The sequence below is a fragment of the Cupressus sempervirens genome, chromosome 2 (assembly GCF_028749045.1).
Source record: "Cupressus sempervirens isolate cs-2001-9-10 chromosome 2, ASM2874904v1, whole genome shotgun sequence".
Classification (NCBI taxonomy): Eukaryota; Viridiplantae; Streptophyta; class Pinopsida; order Cupressales; family Cupressaceae; genus Cupressus; species Cupressus sempervirens.
Window position 1 is genome coordinate 762655670 of NC_143119.1, and position 18431 is coordinate 762674100.

The window sequence follows — 18431 nt, forward strand, 5'->3', positions numbered from 1 at the left end:
TTTTGGACATTTGTTCTTCATGAAATATTTTGTGTTAGAAAATAATATACTAGTTGTCTACAAATAACAACATAATTTCATACAACTCCACGTGCCCTAAGAAGCCAATTACCACCGTCAATTTCTAAATTAATTTTGGTAACATAATAGTTCGTGCAAATTCACTAAGGCCCCGTTTGGTTGGCGAAGATGAATTTGGCTCAAAACCTTTTTTATCTCATAACCAAGTTTTCAAAAACTTGGTTTTGTGTTTTGGGAAGATAGTTGGACCATTTGGTTGATACGAAAGATGAATATACAAATTCATATTTTGCATTTGGTTGCCAATTTAGAAATTGGAATTGGAACGAAATATGACTAGGAATATCCTTTTCTTGCATTTGGTTTTTCATTTTCGAATTAGAATTAGAATTTGATGCAGTTTTTTTTAATCTTATTTTATTATGAAACATAAGTATTATAAACAGATACCAACATTCAAATTACAATGTGATTCTAGAAAAGTACAAGACACTATTAATTTGATATTTGACTCATTTTATGTAGCTCCTTCGATGCACGAAACTACACAACATCGCAAGCTCGCAACAAGGAGTCTCTTTGCTTCAAACAGTCATGTGATCCTACACAGGCACGAAAATGCACCACAATTTTTGACCTGCGAATGTTGAATGAGTAGAAAGACATTCATTCGATATTTGACTCATTCGATGTATCTCCTTCAACACACAAAACTACACAACATCATGAGATCACTATCAACAGTCATTTCTGGTAATTACTCACCCACTCCATGAAAAATATATTCAAATAAATGATTGTTGTAACTCCTGGCGAAAAACATGTACACACCATCGAATGCTTTACCTCATTATTCCTAATAAGGATCTATTACATTTTTCACTTTTATCGCTATAGAAATATCAGTAACCCTAACACTCATTGTCGTATCCATTTTCCTGTAAAAGAGATCCATGATCAAAATTGCATTATCGCTATAATCTACAGTGATCCTTCTTATAGCCATACTACTTTGTCATCATAACACATAGTGATATACGTCTCTTCATCGCTTATCACTATATCATGTTTACACCAAATGGGTCGCACGATCCTTTTGACCTATCACTATAATATATAGCAACCTATATTGCTTTGTTGTCATAACACATAGTGATACACATGTCTTCATCACTTATCGCTATGTAATGTTTACTCCAAATGGAACGCGTGATCCTTTTGACCCATTGCTATATTATATAGCGACCTATATTGCTTTGTCATCATAACACATAGCGATACTCGTGTCTTCATTGCTTATCACTATGTCATGTTTACTCCAAATGTGACATACAATCCTTTTGACCCATCGCTATATTATATAGATACCTTTTGAGAGATCATACCACCATCGCCATAAGTTATAATGATCATGTATTTTCTATTGTTGATTGCTACAACACAATCCTCCCCTTTCCAATCACCGAAAACACTTATCATTGAGACATATAGTGATATAATATTTTTATCACTCATTGCCAAGATGATTATATTTCATTTACGCTTGTCGATAATCACTAGGTGTTATAGCGAATGTCGAATGAGTAGAAAGATATTCATTCGATATTTGACTCATTCGATGTATCTCCTTTGATGCATGAAACTACACAACATCTTGAGATCACAACAAGGAGACCTTTTACTTCAAACAATCCTGTGATCCTGTGCAGGCACGAAAATGCACCATAGTTGTCAACCTACAAATGTTGAATGAGCAGAAAGATATTCATTCGACGTAGCTCCTTCAATGACAAAACTGCACAATTTTTTCATGCATCCAAGAATTCCCAAAACTGCACAACTGTATATGGTCAAAAAATATGTCAGTTTTTCTTTAGATAAGTATTGTGATTTGAGGTATTTGTTATGCTAATATGTTTTCACATGTTGTATATTGAGAAAACCATGATATACTTTTATTTAAATAATTATTCTTAATGTATTATTATTGTTTTAAACAAATAATCATTTAACATGTTCAATCATATACAAATTTGAAAGAATCTTATTTAATTTTTTAAACTATAAAACAAAATAATTTGAAATTATTTGTAAAGAATAAGAAATAGAAAAGTTCATAGTATCCATAAAAGAAGAATATTGATTTAACATTATATTGAATTTTTTATTAACTGTTGATCTCAGGTTGGTTTTGACAATTGAGTGTCAACACACTTAAGTCATTTACTTAGTTCATGTTGAACTAGTAATGCATGTTGAGTACAACACGTAAATATTAAACCATGTTGAGTAGCAATGAGTGTCGAGTCACTCATATGCCGAGTCACTCAAGTACCGAGCATATAGACCATGCTAAGTGATTCAAGTGCTAAGTAAACAATAGATGCCGAGCACTTTAGGTGCCGAGTCAGAACAGTGTATGCTGAGCATTAGTAACTTCATATGTCGAGCAACACAGATTAGACATAGTTGTTTGTTATGGCACAAACAACTATGTAAATCATTTTTCAGCCAATCTAAGGATAGTTTTCGATCTTTTGGAGATAAGGAAGAATCTATATATGAAATCCCTATGCAAATTACATGCAACCAATCAAAAAATGGGAAGGTTTAAGCAGAAAAATGGATGAATCTCAACCATAGATTCATACCTAACCCTAAGCCACCTCAATCTTCTTAATGAGGACGAAGCCCTAAATTTTAACGAGAGTTGAGAGCATTACAAAGGGGTGAATGATTGAATTGGAGGAGCAAACAAGATAGTTTGCAAAGCATTCAAGGTGACTTAGCAATAAGAGTGAATTGCATAATCAATTAAGTGAAGAATAGAGGATAGAGGATACATCATTGATACATTAGATCGTGAAAGATTAATCAGAGATTGAATAGAGGTGATCTGTTATCAGGCATTCCAAGTGAATGACCTGAAGTCCTTTAACAAGGCACACTTCTAATAGGGCATTGAAATCCTCTAACAAGGTGCGACTTAACAGTCTTTGTAAGCCTTTAATAGGGCAGGCCTTTCACAGGGCAGATCATGATTCACAGTCAAACCATTGTAACCTTAATTGCCTACACTTTACAACTGCAGTAGTGAAGATTTGTGGGTGTCATCCCCACCCCAGTTTTACTTTCTCATTTGGAGGGTTTCTGGGTAATCATATCTGGTGTTAATTATGTGTGTTTGATTACATGTTTACATTATTGATGCATATGCTTTATATGTTATTTCAGTTTATTATGCATGTGATGTATAAAAGATGAAAGTTTTATGGGTCCTAGTTTAAACTCCTGATTCACCCTCCCCCCTCAGAAGTTTACTCCTTTCCCACTTGTAATTCCAACAATTGCTATCAGAGCCAAGTCCTCAGAAAGAGAAGCTTCACAGCTTAGAGGAAAGATCTTGAAATGGAAGTCTACAATTTTAGAAAGACTGTTGAGAACCATGAGTATGAAATGCATCTTATACTACATCAACTGAATGAAGCTAGAGATTCTTTAAAGTGTACCTTTAAGAGAAGGAAAAAAATTGCGATTGTAGAGAATGACAAACTATACAAAGAGATAGACACCACAAAGCTATTTGCAGATGCTAACTCCAGTGAATTTGATGTAGTAGTTGTAGATCTAATGGAAAAGATTAAAGAACAAGCTAAAGAAATTAGAAATCTCAAGTTGGAGCAAGAATCACAAGCTATATTGCTATGTGAGGTGACTGAACAAAAGAAGAAAGCCATGGAAGACAAAGTCATGATTGAAGAAGGCAAAAGAATTCTGGCAAATAGACTGGAACAGAAGTCAATAGAGTTAACCAGGATCTCAAACATGCAATTGGATACCTTGAGCCAAATGATGAATGCTCATCATGAGTTGAATGTCAAGGACATTGAGATAATTACATTGAAGTTGTAGAATGACCTAAAAGAGAAAAAGTAATTGCTGAAAGTTTCAACAAGCCAAATGAAGCCATCAAATACTTTGAGCAATTACTTAAATCCCCTAGATCCAACAATGATGTAGCAGGATTAGGCTCCACAAGCACTGAAGAAGGAGAATCATCAAAAGTTGTCAAAGAAAAGAACATCAAAGGTAACAACTCCAAACCTACTTGTCACTTTTGTGGTAAGAAAGGACATACTGCTAATGTGTGCAAGAGCAAGAATACAAATCAGAATGCTAAGCTTAAGAACGTGACTCATTATCATAAGTGCAACAAACAAGGTCATCAAGCACATGAATGTAGAACCAGAACCATGCATGCACCAAGATTTGAAGGATGTTGCTACAATTGTTAGAAGTATGTACATAGAGCCTTTGAATGCAGATCCAAGTCCACGTGGTCATCAAACAAGCCAAAAAAGGTAAGAAGCTACGAAAACTCTTCTAATTGGGTTTATAATACAAGATGTAGTTGCCACTATTGTCAAGAAAATGGACATATACCTAATAATTGTATTAGGACTCACTTCAATGGTAACAACAAAAGGTGGTTAAGTCAAACCACATGCTTTAGCTGTTTGAAGACTAGTCATATTAGTAAGCATTTTCCAACTAGGTCAAAGGCACCAAGTTGTGAATTTGATAAAGGCAAAGGCAAGGTAGATGTTGAACACATCAGGAATGAGATGAATAAGACATGGGAGAAGAAAGATGGTTGTAGTACATCAAATGGAGAAGGGACCACTTCACCGAATGGGTCAGGGGTCACACCTCATCAAACTAAGCAAACACAAGGTATGTAGGACTAATATTTAAAGTATTATATCATACATCAGTTCCAAAAGACCATAGTACTGAAAGAACTATAGTAGCATGAATGAAGATGCAAGATGCTATTGAAAATTCAAGATTAAATTTTTAATTTTTCATGTTGTTGCCAAGCATGAAAAGTTTTCAATGGATGTTGAGTGGAATGCTAGTTGATGTCGAGCTGCCAGATTAGCTAAATTGATGTCGAGCTTGTATTAGCTGTCGAGTGATGGTAATATCAATGGATGTCGAATGATTCTGAAATCAAGTTAATGTCGAGTTTAAATTTGTACAAGCACTAAGCATTAATTGCAAGGGTTTTTGAAGGGTATATGGTTGTTGTTCACTCATTTTTCATCATTTTGAATTTGAGCAAGAGCGAATAGAGTAGAAGGTGATTCATAAATTTGTTTGAAGCATTCGCAAAAGATCCTAGCGACGATTTCACTCCAGTTCTTCAAATTTTTAAAAGGTATTTATCATAAGTAGAGCTACGCAGTTTGCATTTATGAAAAGCCCTAGTTTATCACAATGGTGTCCAGCTTAAGAAATGTAGAAGGGAAAGAGGTCTTGAATGTCCAATTAGTTTGTAACGAGGTGAAACAGCCAAATTTTAAAGCAATTCTAGATGTAGCTTACAAACAAGATCCTTCAAATGCGTTGTCCATGATTCCCCCAAATGTCATTATGGTTCAAGATGTCAAAAAATGCTACAACTATAAGATATGAGGAATAGGTGACATGGAAATAAGGGAAGCCTATGATAGATTATGTGAAAACAACATCTTGAAAGAAGAATTCAAAATTGTTGAAAGGAAGGGTTTGACGCATGCCCTAGAATTTCCTAGTGTATTCAAGACAGAATGGATAAGAATAGTATTGAGTCGAATACACGATGGATCCTTATGGTTGGAAGGTGCACCAATAAAGATCACCAAAAGAATAATCCATAGGGTTACTGCTTTCCCAACCCTAGATTGGCCAAAGACTCTAAGGAGTGATTCCAAAGAGGTAATAAAGAAGAATACTGGAGCAAATAAACAAACGAGGAATGACAATAGATACTATAACATATCCACTTATAAACTTTGCAATAAGGGTTATCTCACACAAGTTTTATCAATCTAATAGTGTACCCTATATTGTAGTAGATGTTGGTTACAAAATTGTGAAGAAAGATCATACTTATGATCTAGTTGAGCTTCAACTGCAACAATTAATGGAAAACCTTGGAGCAGTAAGGAAGACTAAGAGTGCACAGTGCAAATTTGGATCAATTCTAGTTTGTATATTTTTCTATGTACAGAATACATTCCTATCTTTTGGCACTATAGGATGGAAGACAAATAGGCCAGTTGTTGTTTAGATAAATGAGTACATTGAGAAAGACGAGAGAAAATTTTGAAACTATCATGACAAGCTATTTTGAAGACTTTAAGAAATCTATGAAGCAAAGGATAAGGATAACTGTTTCTTTGGTTAAACAATATTACAATGATATATGTTTTCTTGTAGACATTGATTACACATATGTATTGATTGCCACACCTGTGGTAAGAAGGCTAAGACCCTTAGGTTATGAGATCAATGTTGATGAAGTCTCAGCAACCATCACTACACTTCTACGAGAGGAAGTGGACAAAACAGCAAAAATCTTTGGAAACTATGATGTAATGAAGCCAAATGTAGAAATGGAATTGAAGATAGCCTTTACACTAAAGAAGAAGGAAAAACTAGTGAAGAAACTTAAAGTTAAATTTGGTGAAGGTGTTGAAGAGGAAGAAGAGGAAGGAGATGAAGAGGATGAAGATGAAGAACAAGAACAAACCCCAAAACCTCTTGCATTAACCCAAGGCATGGGTGAGGATAAAGAAGAAGAGGAAATAGAGGGTGTCAAGGAAGAAGAAGTTGAGGAAGCACCAACACATGCCGAGCCAAAGAAGAGAAAGGCCAAGGCACAACCTATGGCTAAAGCAAAGAAAGTTGCTAAACCAAGCCCAACAAAGCCAACAACGCCTATCACTAGAGTGAGCACACGAGTTACCACACAAAAGGCCAAGGAGAAAACCAAGCAAATAGAAGGAGGCCAAGTGTAAAAGAAGCATGGAAGGAAATATATTGCACAACCTGACTCAGATGAAGAGAGAAATGAATTAGATGATCTAAGCCAGTTCAAAATGGTAAGTCATACACCACTTTCTGATCTTGAAAATTTATGTGAAAATATAAAAAATAATGTAGATCTATCTAGCCTTAAACATGTAAATTTTGATGATTTGGGAAAAGAGGAGAAAAAGTTAGTAGAAGAAGCCCTATATGCAATAATGTCTAAATTTAAGACTACACCATTAGAATTTGCTAACTTGGTACGCAAAAAATTATATGATTTAGTTGAGTAAAAATGGCATTATTGTTTAATTTTGGAAAAGCAAATAAGGAAAACTACTTTGGCCCAAGTAATGCCAGAACTGACACAAGGGAAAATTGCTAAGGCAAACAAGAAATATGGAGGAAGGTTCACGCCAAAGTATAGAGCCTTCAACATTCTCCAAAACAACATTGAAGATATTATTAATAAATCCACTCAAATGTGGAAATTAATCTATGGATTAACTACTGTGAAGCAAGGAGGGAAGGACCCCTTTGAGGGAAAAAATGATGATAAAGAAGAAGATGACAAAGGAGACAACAATGAAGAAAGAAATATAGTTGAGGAGGAGACTAAGAAGATGGATACTAACACGAAAACAACTGAATAAGAGCAAGAGGACCAGAGTGTGCAACACACAAATGTTGAGTGTCAGTCCTCCTCATGACATTAGTACAACTGCATAAACTATTATTGTCAAGGATGTCTCTGATGCATCAGCTCAAAACATCAATCCATTGACTACAAAAGATTTGAAGAAGATTCTAGATCAATCTACATTGCAAGCACAACTATGTGTAAATCCTATTTTGATCAATGTAGAAGAACTTCAAAAGGCAGTAACTGAAGTCCCGAGGGATAAGGTGAATACACAAGAACCTCCTTTTGTCATCCCTTTAGTTACTAGTGATCAACCTCTGATTCAAATAACTATAGACAAATCTATTAAGATTGACACACGTGTTAAAGTAGACATAGTTGAGCAGAGGTAGACTGCCAAAGCAGAAAAAGAAACAACGATAGAGAAAACAGGACAGATAGATTCATCTGTACCTGAAGCACAAACACAAGGTCCATGACAAGTCATTGTCATAGATCAAGATAACCCAGAAGACCAGGAGCAATCACTGAAGGTAAAGGAACAAGAGATCATCCAAGCATTGGTAACTTTACCAACATCTGACTCTTCACCTACAAAAGCTCTTCAGAAGCCAAGCATAGAAGTTATACCCCTACAAATCTCAGTGCTCGGCTCAAGCTCTTCTAAGGTTGAAAAGGTAATTCACTATGGTGATATTACTTTAGATGAAGAGATAGTGATTCCTAAATTTGACTATGCAACAATGACACTAGAGCAAATAAGCATTTTACAACAAGCCTTAGATAAAAAGAAGCATCAAGAACTGTTTAGGAAAGAATATAGGTAAAAGCAAGCACTGCAAGAAATTAAAGACATCTTTTTAGATGCATCTAGCTTGCCACCTCTTGAAGAAACCAAGCCACTATTGGAACAACTGTCAGATATTGTGGAAAAGGTTAATAATGAAGACCTAGATACAAATACAAATGCTAAACTTTTAGAATGGTCTGAAAGAAAGTTTCAAGGGAAAGTAAATGAAAAGATATCTGGTGACATAACACTGACTCAAGTTGCATTGGCAACCAAGGTTGAGGGTGTGAAGATGGTACTTGAGAATATCTTCTCATTGTACACCAAATTGTTGATCCCACACTCTTCACCCAAGAGATCAGACATAGAATTCTGAGCTTGGCGAGGAATCTAGGCATATCAGGCACACATCTACCTAAGAACCTAGCTCAGAGTGAGAAGCATTTCTATACATTGCTTCAATCACAGAGTCAATTAGTTGTGTTAACAGCAAAAGAGGCTAACATGTCAAATTGACAAATATTTAGGCGTCTATCACCCCACACATGGAAATCCTCCATAAAGAACTAGATCATGCAGAAACTCTACTAAAGAAAGACTCCAATATTTCTACTCTAGATGGCCTAGTACACTTTGCAGCAAAGCTAGCTATCCAAATAAAGTCATTGGATGTTGCATGTGACAACTAGCACTACTACATTTGACCTCGTTTTTCTACCAAAATTTTTTACCATCAATTAAAAAGGTTTAGGTTGGTCGGACTGTAGAAGGAAAAAATTCTTATTTTTTAAATCTAAGCCCACGTTGGTCAAAATTTTGACCAACACGAGCTTAACTTTAAAATGAAAAAACATTTTCGATTTCATTAATGTTTGATGGAGTATGCAAAGGAGCTAGATGGAGTATGGTGTAAGGGTTTCCTTGAATTTTCCTAAGATATTCAAAATCTCTACGCTTGAATCCTCAGCATACTTACCAGTATCCTGAATTGATTTGATTAGTATAAAAGGTTACTAAAGTCTTACCTATGTATCTTCTTCAATTGTTTAAATTTGACTTGTGCAGCGAACGCTCCATCAAAAAGATTCAGAGAGGATACCATTTCAGATTGGTTTACAAGATCTAGATTGACTTGTTCGTAGGCCAATTTCAATGAAAGATCATCATTACTGAAGAATAGAAATAAAAATCTCTATTTGGACACCCTTGATTACCAAACTGGGTATATGTTTCAGCACCCCACAAATTTGAGCTCCTTGGGCTATCGGTCTAAAATGAGGAGGGTATTCTATTTTCTCTCCTAAAGTTCATTGTATGTGATACATACATGTTATTCTTATTAATTCAAATATTTTAGAACCTTAGATATTTTAATACAATAAAAATTAAGTTTAGGGTTTAAAATTTTGATGGTTGACTATTTGCATTTCCTGTAATTTACAATCTCTAAGATTTCAAGGCCTTTATTGATGATTCAGAAAGCAATGTTCATGAGCATTTAGATCCTTAAATAATATTGGGTTTGATCCCCTCAGCACAAATACTTGTAGAGAAAGTGTTAAATCAAATGTGTTTTATCAGTGGGGTGAATCAAGGAAAGTAAAAGTTGAGGGAAAGGCTAGGCATTTGATGCCCCTTCAAGTATCAATTTTCAGGGTCATCAGAAAAAAAGTAAGTGGCAATTAGGAGTACAAGAACAACTAGCTTTACAACTACAAGTAGATATAAATCTGTTCACATATGACATATGAATCTAATTGTTTGCATGTTGTTTATCAAACATTATTTTCTTGTGTTTCATGATGCATTTATATATTTTTTAATTAATGTAGCTACAAATAGGAATATCAGCACAGAAAATAGATAAACTTCAAAGATTCTATCCAGCTGAAGAAGGAGAGAAGAGCAACAACTTATCTCTTTCATTTTATTTTTCTCTGCATTTGTTGGTCCTTATTTTATGCTTATGCATTTTTCAGTCCTTATTGGAGTATCTACTATTTGTTAAGGCTTAAGCACATCTACTATTTGGTGCAAATTAATTAGTGTATTATGGCCAACACTTTAGGATAATTATATTGTGTAACTTAGTTTAACCTATTATGCTGGAGGACTACCTAGGATCCATTGGGTCATGTTGCAGCCACTGGGACACTTTCTAGAGAATGTTGGGAGGGGTAATTAATGTTGCACAGAAGAATGCACTCTTTTATCAAAATTCAATTGTTGGAACTGAATTAAATTAAATCATATATATTCAATAACGACCAATCTAAGCCAACAAGATTATGAATTACAAAAATACATCACGAGGAAGTATGCCTACCTTAGTAGATTTTTTTCTATAGAGTTTGGCATTAAGGTAAGTTAAATTCTTAAAAATAGCAAAGAGAAGGGCATGGTGGAGCTCCAACAGTGGCTGTTGATGTAGTCAACTAGAGAATTGTTTTGGATGAATGAAATAATACCAGCTTTCTAAAGAGAGCTTTTTATGCTTTTGCTTAAGATAACAAAATGTCCCAATCCAAGACATCATCCAATACCATTAGAATTGTATTGGCTTAGATCAAGAGTCTTTTGGGAAATTTATCGTTGATGCGTGGAAATTTTGTTTTCTAGGCTTGATAACTTTTACGTTATTATCTTTAACACACTGCAACCTTTAAGTTTGGAGTTGTTAAAGCAGTAATAAAATATACACTGTATCCAAAAAATATCTATCTATAAGGAAACATGATTCATGTGGCCAGAATTAAGGAGCACACTCTAGTGGTCATAACCCCACCTCTTTGTTGTTTTTCCATTTAAGTTGTAATTATAATATTTTTGACAACTGTCTCATATTCACCTCAACATCATATCTGAAAGTTCCTTTGCTGCATTATAAGAAGGCATATGAAGGTGCAGGTTTCCTCAAGAGTAGCCAAACTATGCATCTGACCATTCACCATAGCAATGGCTTGTTGCAAAATGGGAGCCTCATGAGTAGCCAAACTGTGCATCTGAACATTCACAGTAGCAATGACTTATTGCAAAATGGCTTGGGAACATAAAATTGATTTAAACATTAAGGGTTTTGTAATTGTGTCAGATATTGCTGGAAATTCTATTTGACATGTATGAAAATTGTAGTTGCAAAGACAACGCACATGAAATGTTGTAAAAAAATGCTCCAAAGAAATTTGTTCTAACGGAATGCCTTGCTTGCTGGGTATTCACTAAATGGATATGTCAAAACTTGAAAGGGCTTTAGGATTCTATAAGAAAATACAATTGATAGGTTTGAAAGATGAACACTACAACCTTTGTCTTCCTCTTAGTAGCCTGTGGATGGAATAGGGTATGGACATTTTGTGCATAGTCTTGTGTGGGCTGAACTTATAAGGAAATGCAATTATTGACTGGTGTAAAAAATGAACTTTAGAACCTTTTTCTACTTTCTTGTAGTTTGTGGAGAACGGAAGCTTTGGAACAGGGTATGGATGTTTTGTACACCAATTGGCACAACCGCACTCAAATTACTTGTATTAATGTAGGCCTTGTGTGGGCTGAACAAGCAAATGTGATTATTGATTGGTGTAAAAGATGAACTCTACAACCTTTGTCTACTTTCTTGCAGGTTGTGGAGAGCGGAAGCTTTGGAGCAGGATATGGATGTGTTGTGCACCAATTGGTACAACTATGTGCTCAAATTGCTTGTATTAATGTAGCACTATAGAATATATACCACAATTATAAGAATTGTATGTGTTTTATGTGTATTCAACCATTCAAGTTTAGAGGGTGAGGATTGTTATTTAAATCACATGAAATGGCCTTAATTGCAACCCTACAATGCATGACCTTTATCCAACGACCTTTATTTAGCTTCTTGCCTATGATGAGTAACTCAAAGGACATCCTTACCTTAATCATCAAGATGCTAATCAAACCCGTGGTAGTTGGGGTTGAGCTTCTTACCCATGATGCGTAACTTATAGGACATCTTAAACTTAATCATTAAGATGCTAGTGAACTTGTGGTTAGTTACATGGGTGTGCTTATAGGTTTATGAGTATTTGGCATTGCCTTATTTGGGTAGGTGGTGTAAGGTTCAAATGCTATATTATTACATCCACAAGCATAAGAGGATTAATGTTTAAAGGATGAGGGTTGCTATTTAAATCACACATGAAATGACCTCTATTGCATGACCCCTACAACTGATCATTGTGTGCATGGCTGAGCTTCTTGCCTATGCTGAGCAACTCAAAGGACATCCTAAACAAAATCAATAAGAAGCTAATCAAACCTATGTGGTAGTTGACGTGGTTGAGCTTCTTGCCTATGCTAAGTACTCAAAGGACATCCTAAGCTTAATCATTAAGATGTTAATCAAACCCGTGGAAATGGGGGTTGAGCTTCTTGCTTATGTGAAGTAACTCAAAGGACATCTTTAACTTAATCATTAATATGCTATTCAAACTTGTGGTTGTTGCACGCCATGTTTTTTAGGTTTTTGAGTATTTGGCATTGCTTAATTGGGCAGGTGATGTAAGGTTCAAATGCTAAATCATTACGTCCACAAGCACAAGAGGGTTCATGTTTAGAGGACAAGGGTTGGTATTTAAATCACACATGAAATTACCTTTATTGCATGGCCCCTATGTCAAGTAACTCATTGTGTGCATGGTTGTGAATGGCCCCTATGCTAAGTAACTCATTGTGTGCACAGTTGTGTTTTTTGCCTACGCTGAGTAACTCAAAGGGACATCCTAAACTTCATCAGTAAGATGTGTGATCAAATATGTCGTAGTTACGGGGGTTGAGCTTCTTGTGTTTACTGAGTAACTCAAATGACATCGTAAACTTCTAATCAAATATGTGGTAGTTGTGAGGGTTGAGCTTCTTGAATATGCTAACTCAAATGACATCTTAAACTTAAATCATTAAGATGCTAATCAAATTTGTGGTAGTTGTGGGGGTGTTTTTAGGTTTCTGAGTATTTTACCAACCTTAGCTGGGTAGGTGAGGTAAGGTTAAATGATATTATTACATCCATAAGCACAAGCAAGCTATGATATATTACTAAGAGATTAACTGGGCATATGAAAGTAGGGTATTTCTAGATTGAGGACATTTGCGTAGCAGTGCTGAGTAGCAAAAATGTTTTTTTCCTTTACTACCATAGATGACATTTTTTCACTTGATTACACATCCATAAGCTAACTGCCACATTGCAATAAAAATAATCTCCATAACTTTTGCAAGAGGATTGGTTGAGAAAAATGTAAACACTTCTGTCATTTTAAAAAGGGAAAATATTTTTTTGAATATTATTGGAGAATAAATGAGGTAACTCAAATTTCTAGAAAGCTAAATCTGGTTGTGTTTTTGTTTTTGGTTTTAATAATAGCAACATTTTTTCATAAACCTGTTGTAGGTAATCATGCTTAGGGTCGTTAATGTGCCATCTATCCATGTGATTTTTCACTCAAATTTTTTTGACCTATATAAGCATATACCTAGGCCAGTACACCTTATGATTGGCCTTGAACATATATCAAGATGGTTGTTGAATAGTGAATGCACATAACCTTGTACATTCAGACATATTGATTTTTGAATTGTGAATGATAATATATTGAGACACATTTTGCATGCTTTTTGCTAGTCTCATTACTAGACTATATTTCAACGATTCCATTTTTAGTTCATGATCCATTTAATGAATATATTTCAAGTGTTGGAAGTGGCTTGATCTCAATAGGGCCTAAGGGATTATTATAGGCTTATAAATCATTTGATATGATAGACAGATCCAAAACCAATCATAGTCCAAAGTTTGGTTTTTTAGAATGCTTGTAAAAGCAATTAAATAAGAGTTAGAAATTCAAATTTTAGAAATCTAATGACTAGTTCATGATTATGAGGGAAACTTGATTTCAGGCCTTTAATGAGTTTGTAATAAATTGAAACCCGCATGGACTGGTTAGGACAATTGAGAGATACTTAACATTATGTGGTCAAGGAATGGGATGAAGGGAAGTGCATATTGGATTGGAATTCAAATGCAATATAGCAATTGATTTTTGAAAGGCATGGGAAGAAGGGGAGTGCAGATTGGACTGGGATTCAAATGCTATAAAGCAGTTGATTTTTGCATTTTTCCTTTGTGATTTTGATTGCTCATTTGTTTCTTATGAACTTCTAATGATTAAGGAACACCAGTAGACTTTCCTAGAAGCATTGCATGATTTGAAGACACTTTAAAAGCATTTTCCTTTCACTTGTTGTTGATAGGGTTAAAAGCATTGCGTTTTTATAATTTTTTTGAGTTTTTATAGAAAGCAATCATTCCATGATTGTATTGATATGTTTGTCATGGAATGATCATAAAATGACATGTATGATATGATACTAATTAAGTTTTGCAAAGTAGTGTTGAAAGTTGGTGATCACTATATGTTTTAAAAATTTGAAGTTCACATGTAGTCAGGAAATTCATTGTGATATGGACCCTTATAGGGGTTAAAATGCAGTACCCCAGAGTCTTAGTTGAGTGGTTATGAAAAATTGTTTTTGTTGAGATAATCCTCATAAAAGCTCCTTTTTAATACCATTTATCGATGTTCTATAAGCCATTTGTAGATCCATATGCAGATCACTAGGTATTGTGAACTATAAAAGATTCTTTCTTTTTAATCCCTACAATTTATTATGGCAGTAAATATTCGATAAATGTAATATTTGAATCTTTTTGCATATACAGAGGCATGAACCATCAAGTATGTCATTTGCTTCTGATTCAACACTTGCATATCCACAATTTCTCTAGTCAGAGTGGACATGGATGCAAATAGGCTTGTCTTGCAATATGGAGGAACCTAGAGAAAATGCCCTGAAAAAATAATAAATGAACACTTGGCCCCTGCTAAAGGCCGTGGAGAAGCCAATTCTCGGGTACCTTAAATCACTTTACTACAACCATGTTAATCTTATCAGATTTCCACATTTCGTTTGAAATATTATTTTTTGTTTCTGGATTTGATTGTGTATGTCCATAAGTCATTCATGAAAATTAAAATCTATTTAATCCAAACAATAAATAAATTGAACTCAATATGAGACTTCGTATTCTAACTCAAAACTATACAATTGAATTTCATAAAACTAGTGGGCTTTGAAAGTCCAGGCTTTGGACACAACCTCAATCATTCAAAAATCCCAATATCTGAAAAGAACATGTTGGAGATTGTTGCCCAACATTCTTAATATGCTTGATAGTTGGGAGACCTGGATATTTCTATGGATTATATATTAATCTTTCTAAGTTTATGTTTATGGTAAGTTGCCATAGATAGATAAGAAAATAGGCAAATGATCAATTTGTGGACCATACTAGCAAATTTTTGCTACACATTCAACTATATTATCATGCTTTGGTGGTGGCCCAAACAATACACATCTAACTAGACATAATATTAATCAAAGAGCGGCTAACAAACGAGATCAGTCAAAATGTTACATAGCCAAAATGCACTATGTTTTGTAAGGATCTGCAAGAACTCAAAGCTCTGTTATGAGGTTGCTTATCAACTATGCCTAATCTAAATTTCTCAAGAATTTCACCATATTTAAACAATACTTTGATATTCATTAGGTTTGCACCTTGTTAATTTGTAGAGTAATAATATAGATGGTGATATCTTAGTTTATTGTGTTTCCATACAACCATTTACGAATGAATTAGAATGATATTTCTTCATATCTTTGTTATTCATATAAACATAAATTCTAGTAATTCAATCCTTCTCTCAAACATTGAGAATTTTGTTTTAATTATGTTAATTTAACTTGATTTAAATATTGATTGAACACTGAAATCAAAGACATAATAGAATGAGAATGGTGAGCCTTCATGTCTCATGTCTACAAGGCAACCGGTTGGAAGAGGCTAATGTCATGATCAAGCAAAATTATAGACAGTTTCCATTGGACTCGCCAATATCTAAGACCATTAAACTATGGTATGAATTTGGGGTTCAATTGGTTATAATTCTTCCAATTTATTTTTTCTCATCTCAAAAGCTAAAGGGGTGATTCACGTATTTCTTTATATTCACTCAATCACAATCTTAAGTGCGTGTTGTCTATGATATCAAGAATACTTTCACTATTTTGACATTCTAAGTGTGTTCATAGGTAGTCCTCTAGCATAATTGCCGATAGGCTTTCACTTGTGGGTGAGAGCCCCTAGAAATTCCACACATTGCTTGTGACAGACGGGAGAATTGGTTTGCGGCACTGATTTCTTGCCTGTTCCATATGCATTACACTAACTTGCTTATAGTGGTTTTGAATGATAGAGCAACCAACACAGGACAGAGAGCTACTTTTTCATCAGAGGGAGCTGTCAGGAGTCTTTCGTTCGCAAGTGGGATGTTGTCGATACTTATTATAAGAACTTCAGGAATGGGGGCACTAATGTGTTGATGAAGAAATAGATGGAGTGTGAGGAATCAGGGATTTTGGTTGATAGGGATGATCAAGTTGTGCTCCTGCAACACGCAGTGAAAGTCACATCTAACACGTTTGGGGTCAGCTATCTCTACTATCACTCAACAAAAATCTCAAGTTAGAAACATTGGAATTCTGCTAAACTCCATTAAATATCTCCTCTTCCTCTTTGATCTGAGCTTCCCTACTGGGTGAATACGAGGCCAGCCTCCATGGATAGCTATGGTCCTGGACAACATTCTCTGGTGTGTTTTTGCATTTCTATTGCATTTATTTAGGGTTATTCAGTGAAATCCTCTAGTTATTTGGTGAAATTATCTAGTTATTTAGAGAAATTATAGGGTTTTCTGAGTTTTTTTTTGTATGGCATTATGTAGGGAGGAGGGAGAGGTAGAGCATTGATATGAACCAGATATCCTTGCCCAAATATGATGAAGAGGCCACCATGTCTTCTCCTAATAGCACTGTTTTGTCCTTTCACATGGAAAAGGGTGGGCTTTGTTGCAATGGAAAAAACAAAAGGGAGAGCGGCAGGGCGTCCTAGAGAGGTAGTGATGAAGAGGAAGGAAATAATAGCAAGAAGAAGCTCCACCTTTCCAAAGATCAATCGACTCTCCTAGAAGGAAGCTTTAAAAAGCACAATGCACTCAATCCGATAAATATTTGCTCAAATCCTTTCGAATAAGTGCTCAAATCCTTCAAGCACATTCTTTAAATAACTGCTCAAATTCTTTCTATAATTGCTCAAAACCTTTAAATAAGTGCTCAAATCCTTGAAATAAATGTTAAATAAATCTAAATAACTGCTCAAATCCTACTCAAACTCTTTAAATAAGTGCTCAAATAAATTTATGGCGCATAAGCAAAAAATTGCCCTGGCAAAGCAGCACAACCTTCATCCATGGTAGGTTGGAGTCTGGTTCTAGAACATACTGCTTACAAATGGCGTGAAGCAGACATAAATGGAGTGCAAATTTCTAAAGTGGTGGTATGAAAATCTGACAGAAGAGAATAGGCAGTTTGGTTTCAACTCCATTGTACATGCAACTTCCAGCGGAAACCCTCACCATGTGTTCCTCCTGCAAAAGAGTGGGAAGTCTCATCCATAAGAGATGAATGGAGTCACATCAACTACCTTCAGAATAATTTGAAGGAATTAACAGTTTTCATATATTTTACAAATGTTATTGTCTTATGATTATAATTTATAGGTTTAAAATGTGTAAGCTTTTTTTAATAAGATCAAAATCTTTTATAACAATTTAAGAAAGATTCAGAGTGTTCTTTGGGTAAAATTCAATTAGTATAAAATATCCCAAAAATGGTGCGCAAAAGCCTGGAGTTCTTTTCCCACCTCTAAAAAGGCTGGAAATAAAATCATACAAGCTGATCATCAGTAAAATTCAGAGAAGCCTACAATGGATTTAAATATACATCATTTCATTATCATAATTAGCCAAGTGAAATTGATTATAGGAATATGAAGGCACTTCCACCATTAGCATGTTTGTTTGAGAATATGAAGAAATATACTATTTGGAAACTTGTATTTGTCTATGGCATCTTTTCTCTGAGGTTCTCTAGTATTTCTCTTAAATTATCTATGCTTTCCTTTAAATACAT

General features: G+C 34.8%; 1 pseudogene; it reads left to right on the plus strand.

Annotated features, from left to right (window-relative positions):
* Positions 1-17211: 17211 nt before the first annotated feature.
* LOC149575681 (homeobox-leucine zipper protein HAT14 pseudogene) lies at positions 17212-17924 on the plus strand (annotated as a pseudogene).
* Positions 17925-18431: the final 507 nt, after the last annotated feature.